Source organism: Pleurodeles waltl, chromosome 9, assembly GCF_031143425.1.
Source record: "Pleurodeles waltl isolate 20211129_DDA chromosome 9, aPleWal1.hap1.20221129, whole genome shotgun sequence".
NCBI lineage: Eukaryota > Metazoa > Chordata > Amphibia > Caudata > Salamandridae > Pleurodeles > Pleurodeles waltl.
Window position 1 is genome coordinate 892470033 of NC_090448.1, and position 14236 is coordinate 892484268.

A 14236-nucleotide genomic window follows, 5' to 3' on the forward strand; every position below is an offset into this window, starting at 1 on the left:
TGCAAGACCTTGTCAACACCAGGAGGGACTCTGTGGCACAACAAGGGGCCTCTGACACTAGCCTGGACGATGAACAGCCCTCCACCTCTGCCGGCGCTAGTGGACAGGAGGCACCGCCACAGGAACACGACACCAGCACCCCACCCCCTGCAGATGGAGAGCCACCCCACAAACGGTCCCTGAGATCCAGGAACAAGACAGAGAACATTGCCAAGACCCCGCCAGGAAAATGAGACCCTCCTGAATGTCACCCTTCTGTCCCACTTTGTCACCCTGCCCATCCATCAACTGCCCTTGCTCCACTTCCAATGCCCCTTTGGACAATGCACCTTGAAACAAATAGACTGGACTCTGCCATGGACATTCCTCCACCATCACCCCTGCCCATTTTACAACCCCCTCCACTTATTTGCACAGAAATAAACACACTTCAATCACAAAACAATCTGGAGTCAGTCTGTGCTTTCACAAATGTGTAATTGCAAGAACTATGGAATATGGTAATGTCAATTTAATTGTTCACATACCGATGAAACACAGCTGTAGGGCTGGAGGAAATATAACAGAGGTCACAAAGTGGGACCCACATCTGTTAAATGGAAAGGCAAAGTGACAAGTCAGGGTCCATACACTGAGTGAAAATGACAGACTTATGCTAGCTCCAACAATAGTATGAGATGTGTGAGGCAGTGACATCTTCTTACCTGTGTCTCACTGGAAGTATTGCTGGATAATGTTGTTTCTGTTGTTGATATCCTCTTCTTCTGCCTCCTCTTCTTCACTGCCCACAGGCTCCACAGCTCCCACAAGACCACCAGCTGGACCATCCTCCTGCAGAAAAGGCACCTGCCATCGCAAAGCCAGGTTGTGTAGCATACAGCAGGCCACGATGACCTGGCACACCTTCTTTGGTGAGTAGTAGAGAGAACCACCTGTCATATGGAGGCACCGGAACCTGACCTTAAGGAGGCCGAACGTCCTCTCTATAACTCTCCTAGTTCGCCCATGTGCCTCATTGTAGCATTCCTCTGCCCTTGTCTTGGGATTTCTCACTGTGGTCACTAGCCATGACAGGTTGGGGTAACCAGAGTCACCTGCAAATGTCGAGGGACATCTGTTAGAGACACACTAACCCGTAGGGACAACCCCAGACAACTATTCACACTGTATAGGGTCCTTGTCCTCACCTATTAGTCACACACGGTACCTCTGGAGTTGCCCCATCACATAAGGGATGCTGCTATTCCTCAGAATGTAAGCGTCATGCACTGAGCCAGGAAATTTGGCATTCGCATGGGAGATGTACTGGTCAGCCAAACACACCATCTGCACATTCATCGAATGGTAGCTCTTCCGTTTTCTGTACACCTGTTCACTCCTGCGGGGGGTACCAAGGCCACATGTGTCCCATCAATGGCACCTATGATGTTGGGAATATGTCCCAGGGCATAGAAATCACCTTTCACTGTGGGCAAATCCTCCACCTGAGGGAACACGATGTAGCTGCGCATGTGTTTCAGCAGGGCAGACAACACTCTGGACAACACGTTAGAGAACATTGGCTGGGACATCCCTGATGCAATGGCCACTGTTGTTTGAAAGGAACTACTTGCCAGGAAATGGAGTACTGACAGGAACTGCACTAGAGGGGGGATCCCTGTGGGATGGCGGATACCTGACATCAGGTCTGGCTCCAAACTGGGCACATAGTTCATGGATTTTTGCACGATCAAGTCTGTAGGTGACTATTACGTGTCTCTCTTCCATTGTCGACAGGTCCACCAGCAGTCTCTACAGCGGAGGATGCCACCATCTCATCACCTGCCTTAGGGGACGTGCCCTATGGACAAGAGCAGCGAGCAGAGAGTCTGCCAACACTGAGGTATCACAAAATGTAATTTGCACACATTTATTAATCCGCAATGTGCCTGTTACTGTATGTATGCAAGGCCTACATTGGTGTGATGCAGTTAAAATTAATGTCATGTGACCCCCTGAAATGGGGGCGGCCTGACCTGTGAGGTGGGACAAGGGGATATGAGGTAACTGGTGTTGTACACCGTCGCAGTAGGTCGGTCGAAGACTTTGGTGCAATCCTGCATTGGTTAACATTGGACCCTATGGGTCCCAGGAGCCAATGACGATGTACGCCGGCGGTGACGGTACGCACCGCCGCGGACGTGACCGCCATTTCCTGTCTGTTCCCTCACTTGATACCTGACCTTCAACAGGAGAGGACCTACACTGCAAGTGCTGCTGTGAACTCAGTCTGGAAGCAACGATGATTCATGTGTCTGGGGAAAGGGCCCCTGCCTTCACTCCGGAGGAGTTGGAGAAACTAGTGGACGGGGTCCTCCCCCAGTTCACACAACTGTACGGTCCTCCAGACAAACAGGTGAGTACACTGTGAAAATGCTGCATGGGCAATGCCTGTTTTGAGTGGTGTGGATGGAAGATAAATGGGGGGGACTGAGGCCTGCATGTGCGGAAGGTGAGGATATGTGCATCAGGGCAAGGGTGTGAACGTGGGCCAAAGAGGATGAAGGTCCGGATGGGTAAAGATTTTCCTTTTCCCCTATACTATTCCTCTAGGTCAGCGCCCACCAGAAGAAGGATATTTAGCGTTCCATCGCCAAGGACGTCCCAAGCCTGGGGGTCCACCACAGACGGAGCTCCCCCTGCCGGAAAAGATGGGAGGACCTTTGCCGCTGGATAAAGAAGATGGTGGAGGCCCAGCTGGGGATGGCCTCCCAACGTGGAAGAGGTACCCGTCGTACCATAACCCCCCTGAAGTTCCGGATCCTGGCGGTAGCGTATCCGGAGTTGGATGGGCGCTTGAGGGCATCACAGCAGCCACAAAGGGAGTGAGTACACTATCAATCTGCTGACTTTGCGCACATTACAAGGTGTCTGGGCGGGGGAGGTGGGCAGTGGGTTCCCCTAGGCCAGGGCGAGCTTTGGAGGCAAGGTCCCTTGTGAGGCAGGCTCTGTGGCACCCCAACCCCACTAGTGGTTAGTGCCATCTACACATAGGGCCTGATTCTAACTTCGGCGGGTGGCGGAGGCCGCCCGCCTAAGTTCCCCCACCAAAATACTGCTCCGCGGTCTAAAGACCGCTGAGGGTATTTTGGGATTTGCCCTGGGCTGGCGGGCGGCCGCCAAAAGGCCGCCCGCCAGCCCAGGGCAAATCAACCTTCCCACGAGGACGCCGGCTCAGAATTGAGCCGGCGTAGTGGGAAGGTGCGACGGGTGCAGTGGCACCCGTCGCGTATTTCAGTGTCTGCATAGCAGACACTGAAATACTTTGTGGGGCCCTCTTATGGGGGCCCCTGCAGTGCCCATGCCATGGGCATGGGCACTGCAGGGGCCCCCAGGGGCCCCGCGGCACCCCCTACCGCCATCCTGTTCCTGGCGGGAGACCCGCCAGGAACAGGATGGCGGTAGGGGGTGTCAGAATCCCCATGGCTGTGGAGCGCGCTCCGCAGCCATGGAGGATTCTGTAGGGCAGCGGAAAACCGGCGGGAGACCGCCGGTTTTCCTTGTCTGACCGCGGCCGAACCGCTGCGGTCAGAATGCCCTGCGGGGCACCGCCGGTCTGTCGGCGGTGCTCCCGCCGACCCTGGCCCCGGCGGTCTGAGACCGCCGGGGTCAGAATGACCCCCATAGTCAGGCTCCTGTGACTTCCAGGTGTGCAGCAATCGGGCTTAGGCCTTGTACCCCATGGGCATGTGATAAATCTAGGAACTATAAGTGCATGGCGTAGTGGAGAGAGCTGCTGTGTCTGTTGTGTCTGCCAACGGTAGCGGTAATGCATGCACTCAACATGTCTTTCTTCTGTCTCCCCCCCCTTTTTGTGGTCTCCCTGTTCTTGTGTGCAATAGCATCATCAGGCGGAGGAGCAGTGGCACCGGAGCAGGAGGGTGCTGCATCCCACTTGGCCCTGGAGGGCAAAACAACGGAGTCTGAAGACACCAGTGGGACGGAGGGCGAGGGGAGCTCCACAGCGGGGACAGGAGCAGACAGCAGTGACAGCGACTCCTCTGATGGGAGCACCCTTGCAGTTGCGGGCCCCTCTGTGCCCCCACATCAAATGGTACAGCCACCACCCTCCCTACCAGCACCACCCTCCCAGCAGCCCCTCAGTGTGTGTACCGAGCCCGCTCACCCAGGAGGGTGGGCATCTCCTTCGCCCCAGGCACCTCAAGCGCTGCCCCAGTCAGCCCTGCTGCCCTCAGGGAGGAGGCTATTGACCTCCTGAGATCCCTCACATTTGGGCAGTCTACCATTCTGAATGCCATCCAGGGTTTTGAGAGGCATTTGCAACAAACAAATACATACCTTCTGGGCAGCCAGCCCAACAGAGAGCATTTCAAGCTCTGGCCTCAGCACTGATGGCAGCCATTGTCCCTGTGTCCATCCTCCCCCCTCCAACTTCCTCCACCCAGACCCAATCCCCTGTACCTCAGCCTATCCCAAGCACTCCGTCAGACCAGCATGCACACACATCAACACACAAGGGTGGCTCAGGCAAACATAAGCACCACACATCCCACAGGCACTCACACAAGCATCATACCCATGCACACATACCAACATCCACTGCCTCCACTGTGTCCCCCTCCTCTACATCTCCCTCCTCCCTCCCAGTCTCGCCTCCACTCACACCTGCATGCACTACATCCTCAGCCACTACCTCCATCACCAGCATGCCCATCACCACACACCGCTCACGTGCACTCACCACCCCCACTACCATTCACACATCCCCAGTGTCCTCTCCCAGTGTGTCAGTGAGCCCTCCTCCCAAAGTACACAAACGCAGGCACACACGCACCCAACAGCCATACACCTCACAGCAGCCTCCAGCCCATGCACCTTCACCAAAATTCAGCATACGTACACCTCCTACATCCACTACCTCTACCTCCACTCCCAAACCCCCTCCATCTACCCGTCCCAGTGTGTCTAAAAAACTTTTCCTGGCTAATATTGACCTCTTCCCTACACCTCCCACCCCCGTCCTTCCCCTAGGGCCAGGCTTTCCAGGTCTCAGCCCAGCACCTCAACCACAACATCCCCAGGCACAGTGGTGCCATCAATTGCGGGGTTATGGATTACGCCAACCATCAGGGCTGCCAGTGTGCCACAGAGCGAGGGCAAGGACATTCCGCCACCTGCCAAGGTGAAAAAGGTGCCCACATCCTGGAGGGAGAAGCCGAAAACACCTGCCACCAAGGGGTCAGGGAAAACGAAAGGGGTTAGTCGCAAGACAGCTGCGCCACCAGAAACTGGAGGGCAGGTCAGGAGAGTGCATGGTGGCACCGACTGAGGGACCTGTGTCACACCTTCTGTCCACGTCGACGCCAACCTGTATGGCGGAGAAGACCGCCACCTGCACCGCCACCTGCACCGCCACAGAGCCCGCCGCCAGCACCGCTGCCACAGACCCAGCCACCAGCACCGCTGCCACAGAGTCTGCAGCCAGCAGAGCCGCCACAGACCCCGCAGCCAGCAGAGCCGCCACAGAGCCCGCCGACAGCACAGCCGCCACAGAGCCTGCCACCAGCACCGCTGCCACAGAGCCCGCCGCAAGCACCGCCGCCATAGACCCGGCAGCCAGCACAGCCACCACAGACCCCGCCACAAGCACCGCCGCCACAGAGCCCGCCGCAAGCAGCGCCGCCACAGACCCTGCAGCCAGCACAGCCGCTACAGACCCCGCCGGCAGCACCTCCGCCACAGAGACCGCCGCAAGCACCACTGCCACAGAGCCTGCCGCAAACACCGCCGTGACTGACACCGCCGCGAGCACCGCCAGCGGCCCGCGACATCCTGAGCCAGTGGCACCACCGCAGACATGGCTGCCATCCCCAGTGGTCAGTCATCCGAGGCTGGTGGTGAGTTCCAGGAGCCTGGGCAGCTTCCATGGAGCATCACTGTCATCACAGTTGTCACCTGCATATGGAATGCGATGCCGCAGCAGTGTGCGGTATGTCTCTGCCTCCATGGCGTATCAACCTACCTGTACCTCGGCAATCTCGCAGCACACACACCCAGGAGAGTGTATTGTTGCGCCCACAATGCACGTTGAGCACTCTGGGCACCAAGCTCCCTCCAGAACCAGTGGAGTATCACATCCACTACCTCAGTCCTTGGCTGAATGAAGCACTCTGGGCACAAAGCCCCCTCCAGAAGCTGTGGAGATTGACATCCACTACTTCAGTCCTTGGCAGGATGAAGCACTCTGGGCACAATGCTCCCTCCAGAACCAGTGGAGTATCATATCCACTACCTCAGTCCTTGGCAGGATGAAGCACTCTGGGCACAATGCCAACTCCAGAACCAGTAGAGATTGACATCCACTACCTCAGTCCTTGGCAGGATGAAGAACTCTGGGCACAATGCCAACTCCAGAACCAGTGGAGATTCACATCCACTACCTCAGTCCTTGGCAGGGCGAAGCACTCTGGGCATAAAGACCCCTCCAGAACCAGTGGAGAAAGGCATCCAGTACCTCAGTCCTTGGCAGGATGAAGCACTCTGGGCACAAAGCCCCCTCCAGAACCAGTGGAGGATCACATCCACTACCTCATTCCTTGGCAGGATGAAGCACTCTGGGCACAATGCCCCCTCCAGAACCAGTGGAGACTGTTATCCACTTGAGAGACTGTGGCTTTGCACTCCCCAGGATAAAGCAGTGGGCAAACCACCCATATGTGAGACTTGAGAGACTGTGGCTTTGCAATCACCAGGATAGAGCAGTGGGCAACCCACCCACTGGAAAGGCTTGAGAGACTGTGGCTTTGCACTCCCCAGGATAAAGCAGTGGGCAAACCACCCACTGAAAGGACTTCAGAGACTGGCTTTGCACTCCCCAGGATGTAGCAGTGGGCAAACCACCCACTTGTGAGACTTGAGAGACTGTGGCTTTGCACTCCCCGAGATGTAGCAGTGGGCAAACCACCCACTTGTGAGACTTAAGAGACTGTGGCTTTGCACTCCCCAGGATAGAGCAGTGGGCAACCCACCCACTGGAAAGAATTGAGAGACTGTGGCTTTGCACTCCCCATGATGTAGCAGTGGGCAAACCACCCACTTGTGAGACTAGAGAGACTGTGGCTTTGCACTCCCCGAGATGTAGCAGTGGGCAAACCACCCACTGGTGAGACTTAACAGACTGTGGCTTTGCACTCCCTAGGATAGAGCAGTGGGCAACCCACCCACTGGAAAGACTAGAGAGTCAGTGGCTTTGCACTCCCCAGGATACATCAATGGGCATGGAGCCCCCTCGTGGAGTAGTGGCGTTGTGCGTTCATCAGGCTGAGGTACCCAGCCTCCCCTTGAGGTGCCTGTATATTTTCTATGTGATGCCCCTCCAGTGTTCTCTCCGTTTGGAGTCAGGTATCTAGTGTGGGTCTCGCCCATGCATTTTGGGCCCAGTGGTCCACGGACAATGATTGGTGCACTATCCGGACTTGTGTAGTTGGTTTACATAATTGTATATACTGGATTTTGAGTTTTGACTAATGGATTTTTATTGATTACAATTGTTACAATCATTTCCTTTTGTCCTTGCGTTATTGAAGAGGGGGTGGGGGTGTATATGTAATGTTGCAGCATGTATTTGTGTGTATGGTGTTGTGTGTGAGGGTGGAGGTGGGGGTGTTGCGTGTTGCGTGTGTGTGTCACTCTCTTTTCCCTCCCCCCTCCCCTGTGTTGTAGGTGCAGTACTCACCGTGGTCGCCGCTGCCGTTGTTGGATCTCCTGATAGAGGAGCAGGAAGACCATCGCCGGCAGGATCTGCAGTTCGGGCTCCATGGCGTCCTGGTTCCTCCTGGGGTGTGGAAAGGTGAGTGTTTTCCCTTCTGTGTACTGTTTCTGCCGTGTTTTTATTCGCGTTGGTTCCGCCCCGGAAAAGGTGGCGGATAGCCGTGTTGTGATAGGGTGGGCGGTACATTGTCTTCTGCCTGTCTGTTGGCAGTGTTCGCCGTGCCTCTTGTTTGTACTGCCGTGGTGGTCGGAGTGTTAAAGTGGCTGTCTATGTTGGCGGTTTCCCGCACGGTCGTAATCCAATTTTTTTTCCGCCGGCCTGTTTGCGGTATTGCCGTCGCTATAACGCCGACTGCCAGGGCTGTATTGAGGGCCATAGTCATTGTTGATGTATTGCCTATTATTCTGCCTTTTATTGTTCAACTACTGTGATCATTTCAGTATCTACTCATGTTTTACTGTATTCAAGTTGAATGCTCATGTTTATATTTTTGTGTGCTTTCATTTGAGATCTGGGAAGTGCCTTAATAAATTATTTTACTCAGACTAAAAGTGCTGCATTCTTTGCATTCTTTAGCTTCGTTCCCTCTTAGTTTGAAGCTAAGCAGAACAATGTGTCATAGTCGTTTGCTGGATATGAAGTGAAAGATTTAAAAGTGAAAATGTTTGGCAAAAAGTCAAAGGCAGTTTCCCAGGTGCCAGATGATATACCAGGGTGGGGAAAAGCATCCTATGATGTTCTTGAAAATTAATGGTCTTGTGGAGTATGTGAAAATTGGGGCGAATGTCTTATCGATGCTGAACCAAAAACAGTTTTACTCTGTATACAGAAAGTGCCAGTGGAACGGGATGTGAATTGAAGCTAAAAATAAAGTAGCAATGCTGTCTTTTCAGAATAAGTTATTGCATGATAAAGTAGATACTTATCAATCAGTCGCAGAAAAGGCAGCTGTTCACGTTACCCAGTACAGATACCGCAAATGTAGGGGTAGAGTCAATCAAAAGAAAGTTAATTTAGCTATTTCTAAAGCAGAGTTAAATTGAGACCCAGAAGTCTGGGATGCCAATATTTGGGATTCCACAGATTTTTCTGATTCCAGTGATGAGTCGGTTTAAAAGGGTGGGGCCAGCTAGAGCCAGACGGACAGAAATTGGTTTGTGCACAGCCTATATTTAGATGGAATATACAGGGCACTCCCCAAAACCTAGGGGCGGGGGCGTTGAGGTGCACTCCCTAGAAGATTACAAACAACAAGAAGTCAATATCATAGATAGATTTAGGCAGAGATCTGGGGAAACGTTACTTACAATGATAGTGTGATTATTTGACACAGGACCCTATGTTATAAATAGGAGACACTCCTAAGTTTTGTACTCTTAGCACTCACCCCATGATACAGGAGCAGTTTAGGGGTTAATCAGGGTAACCAACAGATCACCCTACTGCAACTAGCAGTTGTGGGGTGTAACCATAAGTATCCTACAGAATCAGACTGGCCACAAAATGACAAGTGGTGGTATACCTCAAGAGATGCAATGCAGATAATTAAGGAGGGGTTAATGAAAACTGCTAATTTCCTGGGTGATGCTCACCATGTGTTAGAAGGACCGCTCTCTGTGTACAGCTTACAAGCAGGTAATAATGACTCTCCTAATTAATCAGACAGGGCAGGCTTTGAAAGATGTACTGGAGGCTGTCTGTGAGCTGGGTGAGCTGGAAGAGTGGATACAACCTCGAGGTCTGGGCTTCGAACTGACAACAATAGAGTATCGAGGAGAGACATGTTTATGGAATTATTGAAGGATGGTGTCAACAAGGAGCATATTGATGGGATAGATTCCATAAGTTTGTGGGAGATGTACTGTAAGTGGGGGCTGGACAGAAAGGAAGACAGCAGGAAATTGAACAAGCAGGATAATAAATGAGTGACTCGGGGCCAGCCACAGATGCAGGAGGAAGGAAAAGAGAGGGAGAAAAATGTTTCTTCATGAGGGAAAGTAGAGGAAGATTTGGACAGCAATTGGTTAACTGCTGAAAACGGGGAAGGAGAGGAATCTCCTCGCAGATATGAGAGCATATATCCAGACCTGACTTGGGCAAAAGTTGCCAGGTTTAAATCAGATTAGGAAACAGGCCAAGGTCCAGTACACGGATGGGCTCATAAAGATAATAGACATCATGTTGATTTAGAAATTCACTGGAAGCATAAAGATATTCATAGGGCCCAGGCCTTAGTTGACACCAGAGCGAAGGTCTCTTTAATTTATGGAAATGAAAAAAAAAGTTTCTTGGTCAACACTACACCATCACATGGTTGGGTGGAAAGCAAATCCCCGCCGTGCAGGCTAAGGTTCAATGAAAATAGGGAGAATGCCAAAAAGAGAATATACTGTTTTGATTGTGCCTCTCCAAGAGTATGTACTGAAAAGTGACATTCTGAAGGGGATGACTTTATACTTGGATGATGGTTGTTATCAATTTGGATCAAAGCGATATATTTCAGAGTTAGAAGAAAGGGCAGGTCATTTGAAGAGACCCCCCTAGTGAAGGTGCCCCCAGCAACCAAGGAGGTTTGTGTGCAGCAATTCCGAATTCCGGGAGGGCATGAGAAAATAAATGAGACTATAGAGGAGTTGATAGAGGCAGGTGTGGTGGCTCCAGTCACCACTGAGTGGAACAATCCTTTGTGGCCCGTGTACCGAGTGGATGGGCACTATAGAAAGATGATTGATTACCGCAAATTGAGCAAATATGCGCCCCGTTGGCAGCTGCAGTCCCAGACACAATACTTTGATTGAGAGGATACAAAAACATAAAGGGACTTGGTATGCAACCATTGGTATTGCCAATGCTTTCTTTTCTATACCATTTGCCCCTGAGAATCAGGGGCAATTTAGCTTTTTCCAAGGCGGCAGACAATTTAAGATGTTACAGCTCCCCCCAAGGGTATATACATAGCCCCGCCATCTGTCACCGGCTGGTGGCAGAACACCTGAATGAAGTATCTATCATTCCAGGTATGCAATTGTCTTATTATATTGATGTTGTGATGATTCAGGGAGAGACACAAGAACAGGTGCAGACTCAGTTGGACAGGGTTGTTGAGCTCTTGCAGAGCAAAGAGTGGATGATTAATCCAGATAAGACCTAAGGACCCTCTCAATATGTGAAGTTTCTAGGAATTCCATGGAATCAGGGAGAAAGAGAGGTGTTGCCGCAGGCAAAACAAAAGATATTATAATTGGCCACTCCCCGTAATAAGCAGGTGACTCAGCAATTCATTGGATTGTTTGGCTTTTGGATAAAGCATATCCCTCACGTGAGTCAGATTTTGGCCCATTTGAACAAAGTGACAAGAAAGAAACATGAACTTGAAAGGGGAGAGCAACAGCAGTGTGTGTTTGACTTGGCAAAGGAGGCGATTCAACAGGCTTTAGACTTATGACCAGTACAGGAAGGATACATTGAGATACCTGTAACCATTTAGGGGCAATATGCACATTGTAGCATGTGGAAAAAACAGGAAAGACAGAGGGTGCCCCTGGGTCTCTGAACCAAAAACCTACCAGATGCTAGAGAGTGATATACTCCTTTTGAGAAACAGTTACATGCATGTTACTGGGATCTAGTGGATACTGAGCAAATGACTCTAGGTCATAATGTAGTTCTGAGATCCCAATAGTGCAGTGGGTGATGAGTTCACCCAAAACTCACTGAATAGGACATGCACAGGAAGCTAGTGTCATAAGATGAAAGTGGTAGATAATGGAAAGGGCCCGAGTGGGACCAGAAGGGTCAGCAGCCCTGCATGAACGGGTGGTACAAGCCCCCATGCAGGACGGTGAGGTGATGCATGGTGTGCCCAAGATAAAAGAGTCACGAGTGAGGTTGGGTGAGACATTTCAATCCTAGTCCCCTGTGGATAGGAATCATTTATGGTTTACCGATGGTTCAGCCATGTGTGTGGGGGCCAAAAGTCATTGGAAGCCAGTGTCATATAACCCAGTCACCAAGAAGCTGCTATCCACTCCAGGAGAAGGGAAGAGTAGTCAGTATGCAGAATTGTTTGTTGTATATCAGGCGCTGAAACAAGAATTGCCTGGGACCTGTCACATTTATACTGATTCTTGGTCTACCCCAATAGGTTAACCACCTGGCTTCCCACATGGCATGCACATAACTGGCAAATACATTCCAAGGAGGTGTGGGGCAAAGAATTGTGGCATAAAAAAATGGGGAAATGCTAGAGCAAAGTACTGTTTGTGTGTATCATGTAGATGACAACTGCCCCACCGACTCACTACAACGATGGTTTAATTCCCTTGCAGATGACAAAGTCAAACTCTCAGAGGCAGAAGTGGCGACACAGGATTCTGACTTGGTGGGGATGGCTAAGTGGGCACACCAAAAATGTGGACATCTAGGAGAGAAGGCCACTAACATGTGGGCAGGGATTATAGGGATGCACATTCCCCTAGATTGGATAAAAACAGTGATCATGCAGTGTCCTAATTGTCAACACACACAACAGAGATCTGTTACGCAAACTGTCAAAGGTCAGTTAGTGAGAGGGAATTTGCCAGGCCAGATATGGCAAATTGATTGCATTGGGCCACTACTAAATAGTCGCGGGTGTCAATACGCCTGCACAGTAGTGAACAGTTATTCTGGCTACCTAATTTCCGTCACTTGCAAACTTGCCACTCAGTTCAACACTCTCAAAACATTGGACTTGTTAATGTTGTATTACGGAGTCCCACTCCGAATCCAAAGTGACAACGGGTCACATTTTAAAGACAAATTGGTGCAAGATTCTTGTTCACAGCACAATATTGAACTGATTTATCATATTTCACATCACCCACAAACTGTAGTACTGATTGAGAGGATAAATGGCTTACTGAAAGCCCAATTACAAAAACTATCTGATGGAACTTTGAGAAACTGGAGAGAGCATTTAAATGAAGCCCTTCAAATTTTTAATAACAGACCGTCGACAAATGTAGATACCCCTTTAATGTGAATGTTGACCCCAGCATTACAGATACAACCCCATGTAGCAACCAACACCATCATGTATTGAGAAATAAAACCAGGAACCTTAGCTCCTTACGGGGCTACCCCAGAATCTGCAGGTCTTGATTTACATGCTTTGAATATGTACAGACTGAAACCAAGAGGCATGGCACTTCTTGAAACAGGTGTTGGAATACAGATTCCCCCGGAGCATTTCGGATTGATTGCTCCCCGATCTGGGTTGGCACTCAAAGGTATTCAGGTCCTGGGTTTGTTAAATGTATATAAGGTGAGGAAGCTTGGCACTGAGATGGAACTCATTTGGAGGGTGGACACACTGCTCAGAATCAACTCCCATTGCATGCATATTCATTGTTGATGTATTGCACTTTTTCTGCCTATTATTGTTCAACTGCTGTGCTTATTTTAGTATCTACACGTGTTTTACTGCATTCAAGTTAAATGCTCATGTTAATATTAGTGTGTGCCTTCGTTTGAGATCTGGGAAGTGCCTTAATATGTTCATTACTCAGACTAAGAGTGCTGCATTCTTTAGCTTCGTTCCCTCTTAGTTTGAAGCTAAGCAGAACAACACCCTGAAAGAGGAAGACACTTTGGGCATTCCCGAGCAGGATAGCAAGCTGGACACCACTCAGAGGGTGCAAGTCTTTGTTTCTTTTATTATTTTGTCTCAGCCCCCTTCTGTCCTAGGTCAGTGCTTTATTTGAGCTTATCATTCCTTAATCAGGTGTTGTGTTGGAAGAGAGTAGGGTCCATTATTGTCTCTGCAGACAAGCCCTCGAGGTGAGTGGCCTGACAGCAATTATGCCCTTCAAGATCTTGTTGAACCTCTCAACTAGATCATTGAGGGTGATATGGTGTGGTGAACTTCTAAGTTACACCACACGCATCCCATATGGACTTCATGTAGGCAGACATGAAGTTAGTGCCTCTGTCAGATACTATCTCTTTCGGGAACCCCACACGGGTAAAGATTCCCATCAGAGCTCTGGTCACCACAGGTGCAGTCACCATCCTCAGAGGGATTGTCTCTGGGTAGCGTGTGGTATGGTCCACCAAGACCAGAATGAACCTGTTGGCTACGGCTGTCTTGGGGTCCAATGGACCAATGATGTCAATGCCCACAACTGGAAGTGGGAACAGGGGAGCTTTTGCTTTTTCCCTGACTTCCCACTGGCCTGGAAGTTGGGACAGGACCTACAGAATTTATTCAAGGCTTTCTTCATTGTGGGCCAATAAAAGTGGGTGGCAAGCTTGGTGAAGATCTTCTTGTGCACTAAATATCCTGCCTGGAGAATATCATGAACCAAACCCAATAGGAAGGCCCGGTAACACTGGGAGACCACAAGAACACATGCTTCCCCAGCACCCAGAGCCTTAGGCTGACTGTATAAGAGATTATTCTCCCAGTAGATTAGGGGATCCGCA